This window comes from Dendropsophus ebraccatus, chromosome 2 (assembly GCF_027789765.1).
Source record: "Dendropsophus ebraccatus isolate aDenEbr1 chromosome 2, aDenEbr1.pat, whole genome shotgun sequence".
Lineage (NCBI taxonomy): Eukaryota > Metazoa > Chordata > Amphibia > Anura > Hylidae > Dendropsophus > Dendropsophus ebraccatus.
This window is the reverse complement of record NC_091455.1, coordinates 201,491,871-201,508,966: the sequence shown is the minus strand read 5'-3', so window position 1 is coordinate 201,508,966 and position 17,096 is coordinate 201,491,871. Positions and strand designations below refer to the sequence as shown.

The 17,096-nt window shown below is 41.9% G+C and overlaps 1 protein-coding gene and 1 long non-coding RNA gene across 4 annotated transcripts in view; one reads left to right on the top strand and one right to left on the bottom strand.

Annotated features, from left to right (window-relative positions):
* Positions 1–17,096, bottom strand: part of LOC138783856 (mycolipanoate synthase-like) — a 51,027-nt gene that overhangs the window by 18,293 nt on the left and 15,638 nt on the right. The window contains exon 1 of one of the 3 annotated variants that reach the window (XM_069959125.1): positions 817–3,938. The exons of the other annotated variants lie outside the window; for them this stretch is intronic. The gene's annotated coding sequence lies outside the window, so the exon portion shown is untranslated. Of the gene's footprint in view, positions 1–816; positions 3,939–17,096 lie in introns of those variants that run through there. 3 annotated transcript variants of the gene reach the window in all.
* Positions 684–7,729, top strand: LOC138783861 (uncharacterized). Its single transcript, XR_011361766.1, has 2 exons — positions 684–1,927; positions 1,983–7,729. It is a non-coding gene; the product is annotated as an uncharacterized lncRNA (long non-coding RNA).

The following is a 17,096-nucleotide window of genomic DNA, read 5'->3' as shown; positions in this document are numbered from 1 at the left end:
CTAAAAGGGGGGGAAACTACTCTGAAGAGCAGCTTGTTTCTTATAAAGTATATAAAAATATATAGTGACACAGTGGCCCATAACAGAGCATAGGCAGAGGTCACATTGTGGGCTGCACATGACTTTAAGCCTGGCGAGTACTAGCATAGGAGCCTGGCAGTAAATCCCTGGCTCTTTATTCAGGACAGACACTTTTCCCCCCTATACTTGAATTAATAAATCTATGATGGTGAGTTGTAATGCCTGCTTCGACACTGATGATGTTGTCTCTTTTAAGCCATGCTTCAAATTTTTAACACTTTTAACATTGTAATAACTCCCAGACTTAGGTAAACGGTATAGCCCAGGCATAAGCGAAATTTGTGGGGTGCAGGGGGGACAGTGGCTCCTGGGCCCACACCGGCAGGGGCCCACTGAGGTCTCAGAGGCTTAATGCTGTCTGCAAAAGCTATTTCTTTTGCAGACAGCCTGCAGAGCGATGAGGAAGGACCTGTGGTGATGTCATAAGGGGGCGGGGCTGAGAAGATGCTGGCGCATGAACGACTATGTGATCATTGTCCTCTTATATCTCCTCCTGTAATGTGATAGAGAGATAGATAGATAGATAGATAGATAGATAGACAGGAGATAGATAGATAGATAGATAGATAGATAGATAGATAGATGATAGATAGATAGTGATAAGGCCAGCGATGCGATTTTACCTACCTGCACCGTACCTGTATTACTACATATATATATAGGCCTCTTGCTCAGAAGCTCCAGCATATTAGAGAGTCCCTGATAGGGTTAACTTATAGTTGGACCATTTCTTACCTTGGAAAACTTCTGATATGACACTAGAAAGAATGTTTTGTCTCAAGAACTATTTCCCTCAGAGACATGTTTATCAGCGTCCAAGGCCATTCTCAGAGGAAAGTTGCCTGTCTGTTACAGTGGGAATAATGTGAAAGTATCATTGCAGAGAATGTATTGTTCTAACCTTTTTGAATAATAATAATGAATACTAATATAGATGCCATTGCGCATGACTGAATATCTAAATCACTAGCACCGCCTCATCTATACCTTATTAGCATTTGTTGCCACCCTATATTTTATCTGTCTATAAAATGTGATGACCATAATAAAACTTGGGCCATTTTCTCCAGGCTTATAATCATGATACATTGTCTTATCTGTGTCAGTGACGTATAAGTAACGAGCTGGTAATACTGCAGGATTCCAACTCTAGATATAATTAAAAAACCATCCTTTACCTGGGTTTTTGGCTTCTCTCCATAGAGAGAGGTCAACATATAAATTTAACCTTAACATTTGGCGTCCGAACCGGGACTCAGCCTCTTGCAAACTAGAACGCAGACAGACGGGATGTGGTGATTTATCCGTCATCGGACGCGCAGATATAACTGGCCAGGTAAGAAAGACTTTCCTTTCTTACGTACTATCTGTGCCTCAGGGGAACGGATCTAATCAGATTCCCGTCACCTGTGTTCTCTATATGTTTGTAAAGCTGAGTCTAATTTGTTAGATAAAGAACTCTGTAACCCAGGATAGGACAAGGTTAAAGTGCTGCATTGCCGTCGCAAACTGTTGTGTGATTGAGATATGCTGTTGCTGTATTTATGCTGAATTAAGGAAAGGGATTGCCGAACTTATTCACTTCTGCGTCCTTACGGGGAGGCTGTGATTAATTCTTAACCCTTGTAATACAGCATGGCATCGAGAACAGCTGCAAGGTCACAGACAGTAGGCATATAACTTTTGGAGTGAACGGGTTCCTGATAAGTGATATCTGTCTCGAGCAGCGGGAACAATACTTGTATTGATCCCATTATTTGTGCTTGTACTGTGGTAGAGAGCAGGTCAGAAGATCTGTGACTTACCCCCTTGCCCCCTAGGAGGAATTAGCAACGAGGGACAGTAGGTTGCTGTAGTGCGTCGCCATAGTGTGTCACTGTGACGGCTGGGCCTATAGCAAGGTTGCTGTAGTGCGTCGCCATAGTGTGTCACTGTGACGGCTGGGCCTATAGCGGCTGTGCTTGTTAAAACCTAAGGTTTAGGTTTCGTTCCCCAATACGCTACCTAGGGATTAGCTGAGCAAGGATGAGACAGTTATTCACTAAAAGAAGGGATCCCCAGTCTCCACAAGAAGTTTATGTGAAGCTGATGTGAAGCTAAGAAAGATATAGTTAGCGATGGGCATGAGAAGATGCAGTGCAAGATCTAGAACAGATCTTTAGGAGGTTTGATATGAAGGCAGATACATGCCTTAGCCCCACCAACCTCTGGCTCTCTGACCAACACCTGGGAAACCCCTTACACTCCTGTGCACACTTATTTTTGCCTTGTGGGTAGGTAACCAGACTTACATGTAACATGCAGGGCAAATGGGTCCTTGGAATTTCCAGGAACCTTGGGGGTTAATCGAAGTACTACCCCTAAGGGGGAATCAAGGATTAGAGTTCTAAGAGGGGAGGGTGTGGAGTAGATAGATGAGAGCCAGAGGGTCAGACAGAAGGAAAACATTTAGGATAATGGGTGGGAAGCACAGGTCCAGCTGGGTGGACATGTCATGTGCCGGTTACCAGCAATATCTAGATAAGACAGAATATTGTAGTGTGTGTGGCAGACCCAAGCCACATCATTATGTTACATCATTGTACCCAGTTTATATCTGTATACAAACCCCAGATCCTGCGAAAAGCCAACCTACGTCCAATGGTGGCTTATAGACCCTTTGTTCTGCAGGAATCTTACCCTTGGTCAGCTGTTGAAGTAGTTACTTTGATTTAAAGTGCCCCTGACCTGATAGTAAGACCAATGCCTTTGTGGAGGTGGGCAGCCTAACCTCAAATAGTGTATATTGCCATGTAAGTGTCTAAGTACAATGCCACGTACTCAGACAAGGAGAACAGTCCAGCTCATTGCTAGATACAGTACTGAGAGAGCTGAAGAGGTTAATTAATGCTGCGTAGTGAAGCAGCATACAAAGTTTTTTTTTTGTGTGTTATTTGTTATGTTTTGTACAAGGCCATCAACCAGCTCTGAGGGCTGCAGATCACATGCAAGCAGCATGAGAAAAAAGAATCAGAGCTGTTAGTGTAATGTAATGTACGCTCCTACATTATACTGTATTTCAGCCAGTCTTACTAAGCTGGTGTTCCCCTTTAGAAGTATGTTACGTGTTAAAAAAATGTTGATCATTTTCTGTTGTCCCGACCGTGGAACATTTGCTTATTTAGCTACGCCACTTTTCTGTAATCAGCCCTCAAAGATGGCGACGGAAAGCCAACCACTCCCTATATCATCCACGTCTGTATTATAATTGTGACGTCTCAAAACCATGCCCTAAGCCAACACCCCTATATCCGGTTATCTAGTCCGGTGGCCATTTTAACTCCTGGCATTTCTGTCCTCCGCCCATATTGCTTAGTGTCACTGAGGGGGCGGGCACAGGACTCTCCGATAGAGTCTAACAACTGTTTTGCACATTTATTAATGAATATTATTACCTGATGGTGAAGAAAGTTAGACAAAGGTTTGTTGGAGGGAAAAGCAATGAGACTGTTTGAAGGAGCTGGGTCTATTAGACCTATTATTGTATAAGATTGTTATACGGAAGTGTCAGTAGGAGTCAGAGAGAAAAAGTACGTTTATTTGGAATGTCAAGAGAAAAGTGATAATTGGTAAAGATCAAACGCAGAATTTTGTGCACTTATTAAGAACCCAATGGTATAAGGAGCCTGTAGTAACTTATTACTGTAACTTACACATTTGTATTTAAAAAGTATGTTGTAGGTATATATATGTATCCCAATATATATTGTAAGCAGATTTTCTTTAAGTGTGTGTCCCCAACGTATGATATTTCAAAGAAGAAGTAGTTTACTACAGTAAAATATATATATTTCTAAGGAGTAGTAACTTACTACTGTAATATATATATTTCTATGTAACTTTATTTAACAAGTGTTTATATATATATATATATATATATATATGTGTATATATGTGTACACAACTATCCTAATAAGTTCTACGCAAATTGTTTTTTTTTTTCCTACTAAGTTATAAGTATGTGTGCCACTGTCCAAGGTTACAGTCTGGTGCATAAGAGCACAGCGCTGATATCTTCTGTAACTTCAAGGATGTTAGAAAAAAAAAATTTCCAAGAAGTTTTAACTCTTGTATCTATGATTTTACTGCTCACTGCTCAAGGTTAGAAGTGAGGTACAGAGCGTTCTGTTTACTGATAAGAGCAGCGTATTGAAGGAATATTCATTTCAGCGAATTCATTAAATTTTTTTAATGTTTTTATTTTTAGGGGTAACAGTTTTGTGATGATTATAGCAAACTTAGCTCATGAATATATATATGTACTTTTATCCCTAGTAAAAACCAAACCCATGTCCATGGCTCCAGTCTGCACTCCTTATGCCCCCCCAATATATATATATTTTGTGTTAAGTGCATTGAATCCAGCATCTCTGTTGCCTCTTGATGTAGATTCAAATGGGGGAGGGGATGGAGGTGAATGGAAATGGGAGTAGCCAATTTTGCCATTTTGATGGAGTAGCCAATTTTGATGTTTTAAATTTTTTTTTTTTTTTTTAAACACCGTACAAATTTTTTATTTTTGAATAAGGATGTTTTTATTACTTATTGTGTTTGATATTTTAAATTGTGAAAGATGAAAATGTAATTGAAAGCCCAAATATTAATGAAAGTTTAAAAGTTTTCATTGTAGATTATCCCAGACTTTTCAAAGATGGATGACACAAGACGCAAGGATATATGGTGACCGCCATGCAGCGTGACGTTCCACTGCAGAAACCGCTCCTGCCATAAGCTGGAGGTGAGGACAATCACTGAGACATGTAAGATGGTTGAAGGTAACTGTGCAGATGTCTATATGAAGCCCACTATTATGGGTTAATTGGCAAATTAGAGATTTGTTTGGTCCCTGGGCTTACCAAAAACACTTGTAAAAAATAAAAAAAAATAAAAAAAACTGTTCAAAGAAGAAGAAAAGCTGCCATAGAGCGGCTGACGCAACGTTCACGCAGACAAACCCTGATGCCAAAAAGGGTGACGGATGATGGATGAAGCTGGTGATGCGGTGGTTTCTGTGCTCTTCCCAAGGTAACAGCGTACAAAGCGTACAAGGGAATGGGGAGATGTTTCCAGTCTCTTCCTGAGGTAACCGTACATAGTGTACAGGTGGAGGGGAGATGTGGATCTGTTTGTTTTTAAATCTTTTCCAGAGACAATCAGCAACAAGCTGTGAGACCAGCGGATGGAGAAGAGGTACAGGGTAAAGATGGCATCCAATAACTATTTGCCGACAGCCTTGTATCCCACTGTAAGTTATCTGACAAAACCAGCAGAAGGAAGCCATGTGTAATGTGGTGTAGTATCCTCACATTGGGCGGCCCAGGGGTCAACAAATATAGCAGAGAGGGTTGTGTACGGCTGTATTATCTACACCTGTCATAACCTACTGTAAGTAACACCGTAAAGTGCCTGTCTGCATAGTCTGTCATCTTCCTGCCTGTTTCAGGGAATGTAAGTGGACGTCATCCACCTGCCACAGGTGGTCCATATAGGTATGTCCTTGTCTGTATTGGTGTCTTCTTTACAGGTCAAGCCAAAACTATGGGAGACAACAAAGCCAATGTCTGAGGTGATACTAGTGGCCTTAAAAGAAGCGATATAACTGAGGCCAAGAGTCCAAGTGTCTGTAAAGAGGCCTGTCAGTCAAAAGATGGGTTTAAGGATAAAGGATCCATACCAATGCTACTATTACAAAAAGGATCATATGATATATATTATTCTCATAAAAAGGCTTTGAAACCTTAGGTGATGTATCGTTTACACTTTGCTGTTATTTCTATGGTGGTTATCTTATGTGTAATATGTGATGATCTCAGTGAGACAAGAGATAATTCAGTAGGATCCAAATATTATATCAGTAATAAGCGCCCAGTTACTTCATATTATTGGTGTATGTATTATATTATATGATTATTTACAGGAAGAGATGTGACCATGCGACCAGTCATTAGACCTGTGTGATCTAATCATAAAGATGTTTTCTAGGTACAAAATGAAGTAAAAAGACTAAAAAGAAGTGGAAATTTTGAGAATCTCTTACTGACGAGTGTGAATTCACTAATTGGTTATTATAAGTGAATCTAGTGGTTACATAGTAGGTCACATTGTGGAGATTTTATTGCATTTACCTGTTATGCTGTTTTTGGTTTATGTATCAATCAACTTTTCATTTTGCTTTTGCCATGAGATAAGATTTGCTCACATCAAAATTTTTTCTTTTCAGAAACTTTTTAAAGTTAGTTGTTGTGACTTTCCAATACCCACATGATACCAAAGTGGTAGAGTCCTTGTGATAGAGTCACGTCTGTTATATACAGTGAAGAACTTATTGTCTGATCACTCAGTGTCACAGGGAGACGTAGGAGTGACAGGAGACTAGTTAGGTTCGGGACGGAGGATTGTCTTACCTTTAAAGCAGTCCTACGGTAAAGGGACCTAGAGAAGGGGGCTACATCTGTAGTCAAGATTAGGGACAAATCTTAGGGACAGGAGTGATGAGACAATAAGGTTTGGTTATTTTGATAAAATCCGGAGAGGTATTTGTCATATATATATGATTGTTTGGGTATTGATAATAAGCTTTTATTTGTTTTGTTGTAACTAAGCTGTATATTGATGTATACTGTACAGACTCACCCATTGTTTAGTATTTTCTTTCGGTTATTGCAGATCTTACTACCACATCTGCTGTAAGTTTGTTCCGCCATCTATAACTTTCAATAAAACGTATGGTACTATTTTTGTCTATCCTATGGTGATGCCCATAAACTAATGGGAGTCCTTCAGGGTCTCTTCCAAGTGGTCTTATGCATAATACTGATCTGTTTTTCAGTAAAAGTGTTCATGTGTATTTTCTCTCGTATAAAACCTCGACAAACAGGAAGAAGCTTCACCCTCATATAAGAGACTAACGTTACTATGCTTTCTTTCTCTTATCGGTTCTCTTGAATCTGTGCCGCCTGGACATTTCTGGAGGTTGGATGCTGTACTAGTACTTGGAGGATGTTTTCACCTGTGGTCCCTTGATCAACCTGCGACTGAGGGTAGAGTCCTTAAAACCTCCGGCTACGACCCAACCACCAGTGATGAACCATATCCATGCTCCACGGATGTCAAATGGGGGAATGATAAGGCCAGCGATGCGATTTTACCTACCTGCACCGTACCTGTATTACTACATATATATATAGGCCTCTTGCTCAGAAGCTCCAGCATATTAGAGAGTCCCTGATAGGGTTAACTTATAGTTGGACCATTTCTTACCTTGGAAAACTTCTGATATGACACTAGAAAGAATGTTTTGTCTCAAGAACTATTTCCCTCAGAGACATGTTTATCAGCGTCCAAGGCCATTCTCAGAGGAAAGTTGCCTGTCTGTTACAGTGGGAATAATGTGAAAGTATCATTGCAGAGAATGTATTGTTCTAACCTTTTTGAATAATAATAATGAATACTAATATAGATGCCATTGCGCATGACTGAATATCTAAATCACTAGCACCGCCTCATCTATACCTTATTAGCATTTGTTGCCACCCTATATTTTATCTGTCTATAAAATGTGATGACCATAATAAAACTTGGGCCATTTTCTCCAGGCTTATAATCATGATACATTGTCTTATCTGTGTCAGTGACGTATAAGTAACGAGCTGGTAATACTGCAGGATTCCAACTCTAGATATAATTAAAAAACCATCCTTTACCTGGGTTTTTGGCTTCTCTCCATAGAGAGAGGTCAACATATAAATTTAACCTTAACAATAGATAGATAGATAGATAGATAGATAGATAGGAGATAGATAGATATATAGAAAGATAGATAGATAGATAGATAGATAGATAGGAGATAGATAGATAGATAGATAGATAGATAGATAGATAGATAGATAGATAGGGGATAGATAGATAGATAGATAGATAGATAGATAGATAGATAGGAGATAGATAGATAGATAGATAGATAGGGGATAGATAGATAGATAGGAGATAGATAGATAGATAGATAGATAGATAGATAGATAGATAGATAGATAGGGGATAGATAGATAGATAGGAGATAGATAGATAGATAGATAGATAGATAGATAGATAGGGGATAGATAGATAGATAGGGGATAGATAGATAGATAGATAGATAGATAGATAGATAGGGGATAGATAGATAGATAGATAGATAGATAGATAGATAGATAGATAGGGGATAGATAGATAGATAGATAGATAGGAGATAGATAGATAGATAGATAGATAGATAGATAGATAGGGGATAGATAGATAGATAGATAGATAGATAGATAGATAGATAGATAGGAGATAGATAGATAGATAGATAGATAGGAGATAGATAGATATATAGAAAGATAGATAGATAGATAGATAGATAGATAGATAGATAGATAGATAGGAGATAGATAGATAGATAGATAGATAGGGGATAGATAGATAGATAGATAGGAGATAGATAGATAGATAGATAGATAGATAGATAGATAGATAGATAGATAGGGGATAGATAGATAGATAGGAGATAGATAGATAGATAGATAGATAGATAGATAGATAGATAGATAGGAGATAGATAGATAGATAGATAGATAGATAGATAGGGGATAGATAGATAGATAGATAGATAGATAGATAGATAGATAGATGGATAGATAGATAGATAGATAGGAGATAGATAGATAGATAGATAGATAGGGGATAGATAGATAGATAGATAGATAGATAGATAGATAGATAGATAGATAGATAGGGGATAGATAGATAGAAGATAGATAGATAGATAGATAGATAGATAGATAGGAGATAGATAGATAGATAGATAGGAGATAGATAGATAGATAGATAGATAGGAGATAGATAGATAGATAGATATATATGCAGAGAATCCACAGCACTCCAGTGTAGTGAAAAAGCTCAATAAGCTGTGTTTATTCAGTCAATTCATAGTGCAACACTCCAAACGCAACGTTTCAGTGACTCTCTGTCACCATTTTCAAGCGTGAATACATGGTACAAAACTCAGATATATATATACAAAGCACAACATAGGATTGGTGAAATTGTGATTACTAATTGAAAACATTCATCAGGTAGGTCACATGGGTTGCTCCCTGCTGGAGTTTAACCCCTTGTGAGTAGTGCAGCAGTGCATAAAGTGATATTGTGACATATTCTATAAAAAACCTGAAATATAGAAACAAGTTTCACTGATCACAGTAATTCATAAAAGTTCATTTTTGCATTTTTGCATATAGTGTCCATTCACCTCTGGAAGGGTTAATTCACCACTTTGATGTTGTCTGAGTTGTCCTCCAGCACTGTGATAGCACAAGTAGATGAGCTGTAGTAAGGTTGCTGGATGTCCGGCTAGGAGATCACATTACAAGAGATTTGCATAGTTACACAGGCAAGGCTCCTGGGTTTTCATGTCAGCATTGGACATCAAAAGACCCTGTTCACATGCTCCGGATCGCAGGCTTTCATCCCTGTGAGAGGAGAACGTCTTCAGATCCTTTGCACATAGCCTCCGCCCTCCTCTGGCCTCTCCAGGCCAAATGGTAAGAAAACGCATTGTGTGAACACCTCCCAAAGTATGCCAACATCCAGATGAAGTATAGGGAATGAAACAGAAGAACGGACATCTCAGGGTCGACCCTGAGATGTCCGTTCTTCTGTTTCATTCCCTATACTTCATCTGGATGTTGGCATACTTTGGGAGGTGTTCACACAATGCGTTTTCTTACCATTTGGCCTGGAGAGGCCAGAGGAGGGCGGAGGCTATGTGCAAAGGATCTGAAGACGTTCTCCTCTCACAGGGATGAAAGCCTGCGATCCGGAGCATGTGAACAGGGTCTTTTGATGTCCAATGCTGACATGAAAACCCAGGAGCCTTGCCTGTGTAACTATGCAAATCTCTTGTAATGTGATCTCCTAGCCGGACATCCAGCAACCTTACTACAGCTCATCTACTTGTGCTATCACAGTGCTGGAGGACAACTCAGACAACATCAAAGTGGTGAATTAACCCTTCCAGAGGTGAATGGACACTATATGCAAAAATGCAAAAATGAACTTTTATGAATTACTGTGATCAGTGAAACTTGTTTCTATATTTCAGGTTTTTTATAGAATATGTCACAATATCACTTTATGCACTGCTGCACTACTCACAAGGGGTTAAACTCCAGCAGGGAGCAACCCATGTGACCTACCTGATGAATGTTTTCAATTAGTAATCACAATTTCACCAATCCTATGTTGTGCTTTGTATATATATATCTGAGTTTTGTACCATGTATTCATGCTTGAAAATGGTGACAGAGAGTCACTGAAACGTTGCGTTTGGAGTGTTGCACTATGAATTGACTGAATAAACACAGCTTATTGAGCTTTTTCACTACACTGGAGTGCTGTGGATTCTCTGCATATATACTCACTACGATCTTTGGTCTGGATCAAGATCCGCTGGCACCACCATTACCACATTAAAGCAGTGCTGCTTCTTCTCTTTTGCTAGATAGATAGATAGATAGATAGATAGATAGATAGATAGATAGGAGATAGATAGATAGGAGATAGATAGATAGATAGATAGATAGGAGATAGATAGGAAATGGATATCTAGCAGCTCATCACATATCTTGGATTGTACATGTATGATCACAACCAGCTCACCCCTTTGAGGCTATGTTCACATTGCGTATGTTTCTGCACATAGTTTTGAGGTTGATGCGTTCGCTTGAAAGTATACGATATACGCCCGCAGAGTGCACACTACGTATGAACCCAGGGCCGTTTAATACATTGGTGGGCCCAGTACACAGGCCTCAAGAGTGGCCCCCCCCCCCCCAACCCAACGTTATCAGAATCGGAGCTCCACACACAGTATGATCCCCTGAAAATGTCCCCACACTGTATTAGGAGGACCAATACATATGGTAGTTACCTCATAACGATATCACCAATGATACCATTACATAATACCGCCACACCATGACCACTATCACTACAACCCTATAACAGTTACATCCATTTACTCACAGGGGGCGTCTTCTCGGATCAGAGTCTGTCACCTTTTCTTTCACTTCATCCAGCCTGGGCCACCATGAAGTCTTCTCCTGGCTGTGAATCTTCTCTCCAGAATCTGCCAGAGAAACATTTTAGGCTCCAACACATACAGTAGTAAGGTCCCCTGTACCCCTATACAGTAGTTACCCCCCTATGTACCCCTATAGGGTAGTTACCCCCTATGTACCCCTATATAGTAGTTACACCCCTCTGTGCTCCCCCACAGCTGTGTGCTGCCCCCAGTAGTATATAGACACCTGTGTGCTGCCCCCAGTACTATAGACCAATAGGTGCTGCTCCCAGTAGTATATATACCCCCTGTGCACCCCCCAGTAGTATATAGACCCCATTGTGCTGCCCCTAGTATATAGACCATTGTGTGCTTCCCCCAGTACTATAGACCACTAGGTGCTGCCCCCAGTAGTATATAGCCCCCTCTGTGTTCCCCAAGTTATATATACCCCCCGTGCATCCCCCAGTAGTATATATGCCCCCCATGCAGCCCCCAGTAGTATAGATATCCCCTGTGCTCCCCCAGTAGTGTATATACTCCCCCTGTGCACCCACAGTAGTATGTATATCCCCTGTGCTCCCCCAGTAGTATATAGTCCCCCTGTGCATTCCCCAGTAGTATATATACCCCCCTGTGCACCCTCCAGTAGTATATATATCCCCTGTGCTCCCCCCCAATAGTATATAGTCCCCCTGTGCACCCCCCAGTAGTATATATATCCCCTGTGCTCCCCCCAGTACGCTTTCCCAGTTATATATAACCCCTGTGCATCCCCCAGTTATATATATATATATATATATATATATATATATATATATATATATCCCCTGTGCGCCCCCGAGTAGTATATAGCCCCCATGTGCGCTCCCCGTTATATATACCAGTTATATATACCCCCTGTGCGCCCCCAGTTATATATACCCCCCGTACACCGCCCAGTAGTATATATATCCCCTGTGCTCCCCCCCAATAGTATATAGTCCCCCTGTGCACCCCCCAGTAGTATATATATCCCCTGTGCTCCCCCCAGTACGCTTTCCCAGTTATATATAACCCCTGTGCATCCCCCAGTTATATATATATATATATATATATATATATCCCCTGTGCGCCCCCGAGTAGTATATAGCCCCCATGTGCGCTCCCCGTTATATATACCAGTTATATATACCCCCTGTGCGCCCCCAGTTATATATACCCCCGTACACCGCCCAGTTGTATATATTTCCTCTGTGCGCCCCAGTTGTGTATAGCCCCCCTCTGCACTCCCCCAGTTATATATACCCCCCTGTGCGCTCCCCCAGTTATATATATACCCCCTGTGCGCCCCCCCAGTTATATATACCCCCCTGTGCACCCCCCAGTAGTATATAGCCCCCCTCTGTGCTCCCTGTTATATATACCCCCCTGTGCACTCCCCCAGTTATATATACCCCCCGTGCGCTCCCCCAGTTATATATATATACCCACTGTGCGCTCCCCCAGTTATATATATACCCCCTGTGCGCTCCCCCAGTTATATATACCCCCCTGTGCACTCCCCGTTATATATACCCCCGTGCGCTCCCCGTTATATATAACCCCCGTGCGCTCCCCCAGTTATATATATATACCCACTGTGCGCTCCCCCAGTTATATATATACCCCCTGTGCGCTCCCCCTAGTTATATATATATCCCCCTGTGCGCTCCATCAGTTATATATATCCCCCTGTACACTCTTCCAGTTATATATACCCCACTGTGCACCCCCCAGTAGCATATAGCCACCTTGTGCACTCCCCAAGTTATATATACCCCCTGTGCACCCCCAGTAGTATATAGCCCCACTGTGCCCTCCCCGAGTTATATATACCCCCCTGTGCGCTCCCCCTGTTATATATACCCCCCGTGCGCTCCCCCAGTTATATATATATACCCACTGTGCGCTCCCCCAGTTATATATATACCCCCTGTGCGCTCCCCCAGTTATATATACCCCCCTGTGCACTCCCCGTTATATATACCCCCGTGCGCTCCCCGTTATATATACCCCCCGTGCGCTCCCCCAGTTATATATATATACCCACTGTGCGCTCCCCCAGTTATATATATACCCCCTGTGCGCTCCCCCAGTTATATATACCCCCCTGTGCACTCCCCGTTATATATACCCCCGTGCGCTCCCCATTATATATAACCCCCGTGCGCTCCCCCAGTTATATATATATACCCACTGTGCGCTCCCCCAGTTATATATATACCCCCTGTGCGCTCCCCCTAGTTATATATATATCCCCCTGTGCGCTCCATCAGTTATATATATCCCCCTGTACACTCCCCCAGTTATATATACCCCACTGTGCACCCCCCAGTAGCATATAGCCACCTTGTGCACTCCCCAAGTTATATATACCCCCTGTGCACCCCCAGTAGTATATAGCCCCACTGTGCCCTCCCCGAGTTATATATACCCCCCTGTGCGCTCCCCCTGTTATATATACCCCCCTGTGCGCTCCCCCCCAGTAGTATATAGGCCCCTCCTGAGGCACCACTAGTAGTATAGCCCCCCGCTGTGTGCTGCCCCCCGTTATATAGCCCCCCTTTGTGCTCCCCCCTCCCATATAGCAAATAAAAAAACAAACACTTTATACTCACCTGGGTCCGCGCGTTCCTCTTCTCATCACTTCATCCTGGTGGCCGCAGGCAGTGCTTTGCCTGCGGTCACAAGAGGCCGCTCTCCCCTCCGCGGTGTCGGCGCTGAGTGACGTCACTCAGCGCCGATACCACTACGGAAGAGTGGCCTCTTGTGACCGCAGGTAAAGCACTGCCTGCGGCCACAAGGATGAATGACAGGGAGGGAGCCAATAGCTCCCGACCTGTCAGTGCCGCTGCTGCTGCCTGTACCTATGAGCGCTCGTTACGAGTGCTCATAGCTACAGTGCAGAGCGCAACAGCAGGCGGGGGGGCCCTGCAGGGGGCGCCATGGATGGGTAACTTACCCATCCCGATGGCACCCCCCTGGCAGGCTGGTGGCCGGAGCCCTGTGCGACCGCAATGGTCGCACAGAGCAAAGGCCGGCCCTGCTCAGGGTGGGCCCCTTTAACCAGTGGGCCCGGTGCACGTGCACCATGTGCCCTCTGGTTAAAGCGGCCCTGTATGAACCTACGGCCGGATCGTATGCGGCGCTGTGAAAAATGAACAAGACCATTGTTTGAGGACGGAAATGTTCCAACTCACGGCCGTGGATTTCCATGCGGTCCCGTACGGAGTACTTATTCCAGCCAAATTGAACTTGATTTTTCGATCCAAAAGGTTCTGTGTGGTTTACGTGGCTGGGCGAAGATTTCCAAGTAAATGACCTGCCTCAGATCGCTTCGAATCAAGCTAGGGAAGCATAACTGTACCACGGGCGTATATTCGAGGTGCGTACGCATCCGGCCACATGTTAATTTTTCCCACGCCAGTAGTTTCAGCCGCACATGTACGGCGACGTACGATCTACGGACGGATTCATACGCAGTGTGAACATAGCCTTAATGTCTAAAAACTTATTACCTATACCATTATAATTTTTAGGCAAAGATAATCTGGTTAAAAGGGTTCTCCAGAATTAAGAAAAAAAAACATAGTTGCTTTCTTCCAAAACAGCGCCACCCCTGCTCTTAGGTTGTGTGTGGTATCACAGCTTGGCACTATTCACTTCAGTCGAATACCACACACAAACTGAGGACAAGAGTGGTGCTGTCTGTGGAAGAAGGCAGCTATATTTTTCTAATCTTAAGCACTTTAAAAAAAATTTTATATATGTAATTTATATATATAATGTAATTTTATATATGTTCTATATGTAAAATGTACAGAAGCCTCTTACACTGCTCTTTATCCTTATTCACTATGAGTAATGTAGAAGAATATTCCCTTTATTATTCAGAAAGCCTTGTCACCTGCTGAGGTTCCCTATGGGTAAGGTTGGTTGGGGGCCCACTCAGACTTACTCACCCCCCCTAGGCTGAACCCCTAGCTACACCGCTGGCCCCAGGACAACTCCTATTAAAGTCAATGGGAATAATGCAAGTTTTGGATTTGTCAATTTTTCACTTTTCGTACAGTCTTAGGCTATGTGCCCACCATTTTTTTTAAAATTAGGAACAGCCATAAATCATGATCATGAACATTTTTATGGTTGTTGGTTTTTTTTTGTTCACTTAAAAAAATTGTGTGTAAACCTAGCCTTAACCCCTTCGTGCTGCAGCTAGTTTGGGCCTTAATGACCAGGCTAATTTTTCAAAATCTGACCTGTCTCACTTTATGCTCTTATAGCTCAGTGATGCTTTAACGTATGCTAGCGATTCTGAGATTGTTTTTTTGTCACATATGGCACTTTATGTTAATGGCAAAATTTGGTCACTACTTTGTGTGTTTTTTGTGAAAAACATCAAAATATCATGAAAAATTAAAAAAATTTGCATTTTATGAACTTTGAAATTCTCTGCTTCTAAAAAAGAAAGTCGTAGCACATAAATTAGTTACTAAGTCACATTACCAATATGTCTTCTTTATTCTGGCATAATTTGGTAAACATATTTTACTTTTTTAGGGCGTTATGGGGCTTAGAAATTTATCAGCAAATTATCACATTTTCGTGAAACTGATTTTTTTAGGGACCAGTTCTTTTTTTAAATGGATTTAGAAGTCTGGTATCCTGAAAACCCCCATAAGTGACCTCATTTTGGAAACTACACACCTTAAAGAATTAATCTAGGGGTATAATGAGCATTTTAACCCTACAGGAGCTGGAGGAAAGTATTCACAATTAAACAGTAAAAAAATGGGAAATTTTAATTTTCCAATAATATATACGTTTAGATTAAAGTTTCTCATTTTCAAAAGGAATATGAGAGAAAAAGTACCCCAAAATTTGTAATGCAGGTTCTCTTGAGTACAACGGTACCCCATATGTGGGCGTAAACCACTGTATGGGCACACAGCTGGGCTCAGAAGGGAGGGAGCGCCAATTAGCTTTTCCAGTGCAAATTTTGCTGCAGAAGTTTCTGAGCTCCAGGTGCGTTTGCAGTGCCCCTGTAGTGTCAGCAGAGAGAAAACTCCCCATAAGTCACCCCATTTTGTAAAGTACACCCCTCAAAGAATTCATTTTGGTGTGTGGTGACCATTTTGACCCCACAGGTATTACAGGAAAGTATTCAAAAGAAGACAGTAAAAATGAAAAACTCGAATTCTTCCAATAATATGTTCGTTTAGTTTGAAATTTCTCAATTTGATGAGGAACAAGAGGAAAAAAGTACCCCAAAATTTGTAACGCAGGTTTTCCTGAATACAATGGTGTCCCATATGTGGGCGTAAACCACTGTATGGGCACACAGGAGGGCTCAGAAGGGAAGGAGCGCCAATTAGCTTTTTCAATGCAGATTTTGCTGCAGAAGTTTCCGAGCGCCAGGTGCGTTTGCAGAGCCCCTGTAATGTCTACAGAATAGAATCCCCCCAAAAGTCACCCCATTTTGGAAAGTGCACCCCTCAAAGAATTCATCTTGGGGTGTGGTGACCATTTTTACCCCACAGGTATTAGAGGAAAGTATTCAAAATTGGCCAGTGAAAATGAAAAACTCGAATTTTTCCAATAATATGTTGGTTTAGTTTAAAATTTCTCAATTTGACGCGGAACAGGAGAGAAAACGTACCCCAAAATCTGTAACGCAGGTTCTCCTGAGTACAACGGTACCCCATATGTGGGCATAAACCACTGTATGGGCACACAGCAGGGCTCAGAAGGGAAGGAGCGCCAATTTACAGGAGCAAAACCGCAGCTAGTAATGGTTATTAGAATAGCGCAGTTACTAAAATAAGATAAAAAAAATGAGATTACAGGTAATGTGGGGTGGTTACGGACAAAC